Source organism: Saccostrea echinata, unplaced genomic scaffold, assembly GCF_033153115.1.
Source record: "Saccostrea echinata isolate AGI-Se365-2 ecotype Australia unplaced genomic scaffold, CSIRO_AGI_Sech_v1 ptg000025l, whole genome shotgun sequence".
Lineage (NCBI taxonomy): Eukaryota > Metazoa > Mollusca > Bivalvia > Ostreida > Ostreidae > Saccostrea > Saccostrea echinata.
In genome coordinates this window covers 28,852,211-28,856,533 of record NW_026889774.1, presented here as the reverse complement: position 1 = coordinate 28,856,533, position 4,323 = coordinate 28,852,211, and the positions used below count along the sequence as shown (strand labels likewise).

At 32.8% G+C, this 4,323-nt stretch overlaps 1 long non-coding RNA gene across 1 annotated transcript; it reads left to right on the top strand.

Annotated features, from left to right (window-relative positions):
* Positions 1-2,437: 2,437 nt before the first annotated feature.
* LOC133192809 (uncharacterized) lies at positions 2,438-3,425 on the top strand. The gene is made up of 3 exons (XR_009721874.1): positions 2,438-2,457; positions 2,784-2,939; positions 3,324-3,425. It is a non-coding gene; the product is annotated as an uncharacterized LOC133192809 (long non-coding RNA).
* The last annotated feature ends 898 nt before the right edge of the window (positions 3,426-4,323 follow it).

The window sequence follows — 4,323 nt, the reverse complement described above, 5'->3', positions numbered from 1 at the left end:
TATTGACTAGGTAGACGAAACATTCCGTATTGGAATTAAGTATAAAAACAAAGGCTAACAAATGGTATAACACACTAAAGCCAAAATACGGTTATATTTGTTAAGAAGGTCATTATAACGACCATAGAATTTACGAAATGCAGAGTTTAAACAAGGTTGTTTAAATCCTTGTAACATCAACTTATCTGTCAATAGCCTGCCTCAGCTTAAGAATTGATCGTATTCAGAGCATACTGTTGAATATCGAATAAGTTGGGGGATATAAACACCATATACGGATGATAACGGTTTATTACTTTATAAATTAGGGAAGTTGATGATGGAAAAACGGAAACATCTCGTTTGTAATTCAGTGTAGAGGTTGGTTAGCCCGTATCGTCTATAGTCGGTAAAACATCCAAATATGAAATAAATTTGCCAGACTCTTTGGTGTTTTTCTTAAAAGTCACTGGGATAGATGGAACCGACATATGAATGGAAGTAATAATTGTTAATTCATTAAACGTCGTCGATATATCTGAATGTCGAGCTGAGGGCCAGCAAATCTTTTCTTCTTCTCAATTAGAAGTTTTTGAATAAATTGTGCTTCATAGGAATATACAATAAAGGATCAGAGTTAGGGAGCATTGAAATTCTAACAGTTTGATATAAGACTTGCAGGGTTCTCCACATTTGAAAAATTAACCATGGAGAAATCTCCTCGAAAGCCAAATGTGATCGAAAGCACAAGGGCTTGTTAGACTTTCTAAGCTTAATTAATCATTGATTGATTTCACAAAACTTAGCCATTGCAACACAAGAGTTGGATAAACCAAATAAAACAAATAAATAAATAAAAACAAGGAGAAAAAAATCTTTCTTTATACATATACCAAGGTTTATTAAAATTGGATCAAAACTATAGGAGCGTTTTAAAAGAATTTCATATATTCTTTTTAAATTTTAAATCAGTAACCATAGCAACTTTGTTCGTCGAATTTTATTTTTTTTTAAAAACTGATAAACAGAATTCATTGAAACCTCTGTATCACTTTTTCAGATTGATGAGACGCTGCTGGTATCTGAAATCGTTGTGATTTCACTGTTGATGGAGATCCTTTAGGAGGATTTCTGCGTACAACCTCCCGGAAAGATGGGACGAATCTTCACACATTTTGTAATCTAGACGAGAATGGTATTCTTGCAAAATCCCTTGATGTGAAGTACGTTTGAGATTAATTTAAAGTATTTGATTTCTTAAATTCCTGGGATATTTTTTTGTATAAGTATGTTGGTTGATCAACTCTCGTATTATCCTCGTATATACGAAATATACTGCAACCACCGCTTGAATTGATCGAATAAAGGCAACTCATTAAACTAAAACTATATTCGATCAATGCCAGAATGTAAACCTCGTGCATTCTGACGTCTTTAAAAGCATTGTGGCGACATCTATATTGCATTGTTTACGCCATGACGTCATAATATCAACGACAGATGTAACTGATTTTGGAGGTCAAATGTAAAACTATATATGTTGCAGAATAAACAAAAACAAGATAACTTTCTTGAAATAGAAGCAATGTTTGGGCTTGGGTAAAAAATAAAAAGAGAGCTCGGCTTAATTTCCTTAACCTCGCCAAGATGTCGCTTATCTTATCACCCTATTATTCTAGTATTTAAAGACAGGAACCATACATTCTATATATGTGCTGTACACGTTTTACATTCATTGAATGTTTATTGTCAAAAACGTTTATTTATGTATCAATAATTTTTTAATGGATTTAAAAAAAAAAAAAACCCTTTTATAGAGAAAAAGATATTCTTGTAAGTCTGAATTCCACACAACTTTTGGAATAACCATATCTATGCCATGGAGATGTTCTGGAATTATTTAGGACTTTGCCAATAGGAAAAGCAATCACTATGGTACATTATTTTTTTTTCAAATTCAAAATTGAAATTGGACATAGGTTAATTTCTCTTTTCACCAATTTCCTTAAAGAGGAGTATCGGTTGAAGTGAAAATGCAGTTTATTCAAATTAATGCGTTGAGATATAATACATGTATCAGTCCTATATTTTATTAAATCAAGAATAAGACTAAATAATGCTTTTCTCGATCTTTTATAAGAAAATATATATCTTGAGAAGGAAGTTCACGATAACAGATCAAATAATTAGTATTACTTAGAATTAACCCCTTCATTTTCCCCCAAGTATTTTATAACAGGAAAACAAAACTATTTACAACAATTGAATTTGAACTTGAAGGATAAACAAACAAGCATTTTTACATTTCGAAACAGATTTTATTTTAGCTTTTGTCCAATGTTAATTTATTTCAAATATATATTAAAGTAATTACTTTGCTTAAAGTAAACGAAATGCAATTACTATTTATTATTATTAATTGGTAGATGCAACAGAATTGAAAATATATTTTTCTTGCAGGGGAAGCAAAAGAAGATCGTAAGTATGAAATGCCTGTGATTAGATTGAAATATGAATGTCAAACAAAATAACTAGTAATTTTCACAAGCGTGAGTCTTTTTATTTTGAAGAAAAATAATCATACATCAACAAGAACGCAAATCGATCTCATATACTCTGTTGAATTTTTGAATTCAAAGTTAACTCCAGTTATATACGTTGTATTATATATACAAAAATATATTGATCAATCTCATCGATGATTCGGTTTATCCTCGCTGTTTATGATATTTATCATACCCAATATATTTCCGTAGAGAGTCAGTAACCCTTTTGGCGGATATTATATATATTGTCTGTTTCAGTAATGGTGAAGACGGAGAGTGTGAAACTGACATCAGCGAGTCAGTTATCCCCTACTGTTGAAGCTCTGTGGATTCCAAATCAATCTAAGTTCCTTCTTTTTGACAAAAGACGCCTTCTATACAGTCCAATCTCAGACATTTTAAAGGATTGTGGATGTGAGATATTTTTTTCTAAATTCAAATGCCATGAAAGCTTTCCCATATATAATGTACAAAAATGCATTTAGTATGTATTGTGGTATAAAAAACATAAAAAGCATGCAATATGTCTTTGAAACAAGAACACTTTGATGAGAGAACGATGATAGGCATTTATACCTGCTGCTCAATCCATTTCATTGGTATGAATAAATTATTTTATACTAAATCTCTCTCAATTACATACACTTTGGTGAAACATTACCGGTGTTTAAAACTAAGCATCCCAAGTTCAATTTAATGTTTTGATGCTTTATTTATCAAATCGTTGCATTTTTTCTATTAAATTTCGAATCAGTAGATATAATTGTTTTTTGAAATATTATTGCTTTTCATGATTAGGTCATTTCATCGTCTGGAAATTTCTGAATGAAGAAACTTGGCGTTTTGAATACAGATACCAGGCACAAAAAAGATAAATCATAATATCTTTGCATGAAATGAAACACCTTTGATTTGATAGTAAATATTACTCCTTGAATATTGAACGATACCAGGTACCAGTGATACATTATGCTATATTTAAATGTTTTTACAATTATGATTTAATATCAAATAATTTTGTTGAATTATCAAAAATTATAATGTTATTTTCCAATAACAAATACTAATATGCCGTTATGAGTACGATAATGGATCCATCCTATGCCAATATTTTCATGGGCAGACTTGAATGCAACTTGTTATTTCAAGCACCATTTAGGCCCCTTAGCTGGTTGCGTTTCATCGACGATATAGAGATGAAGTGGCCGGGTGGAATGCCGCGAGAACCTAGAAGCGTTCATTTCCTTTGCCAAAACCTTCAATCAGTCCATCAAATTTACTTTAGACGTACCTAATTCCAAAAACACATTCTTAGATACTACATCTACCCTGATTGATGGCGAAATCGAGTTACCGGTAAGTCTCCACACGAAAGGCGCCGATTCCCACCTTTACCTCATGCTGACTAGCATTCATGTCGACACACATTCAAGGGTGTGCCTAAGGGTCTGGCTACCAGAATTCGTCGCATTTGTTCATCCCCTGTCTTATATCAGGAATAGAGCAGTCTCCTAAAGTTCCATTTATGCAATAGAGGCTACAAAGCCCACAATGTACAAACTGCTATTGATGAGATGGCAGGACACCACAGACAAAACCTATTACTCTACAAAGAGAGAGAAGATAGCAGCAGGGTCCCTCTGGTAACCACATACCATCCCGTCCTTAAGAACCTCAGCGGTATTCTTAAGAAGAACCTGCCAATTCTCCACTCTAACAAAAGAATGGCAGAGGTCTTTAAGGAACCTCCATTGGCTGCATACAGGCGCCCGAGGAACTTAAAGGACATGGTAATAAG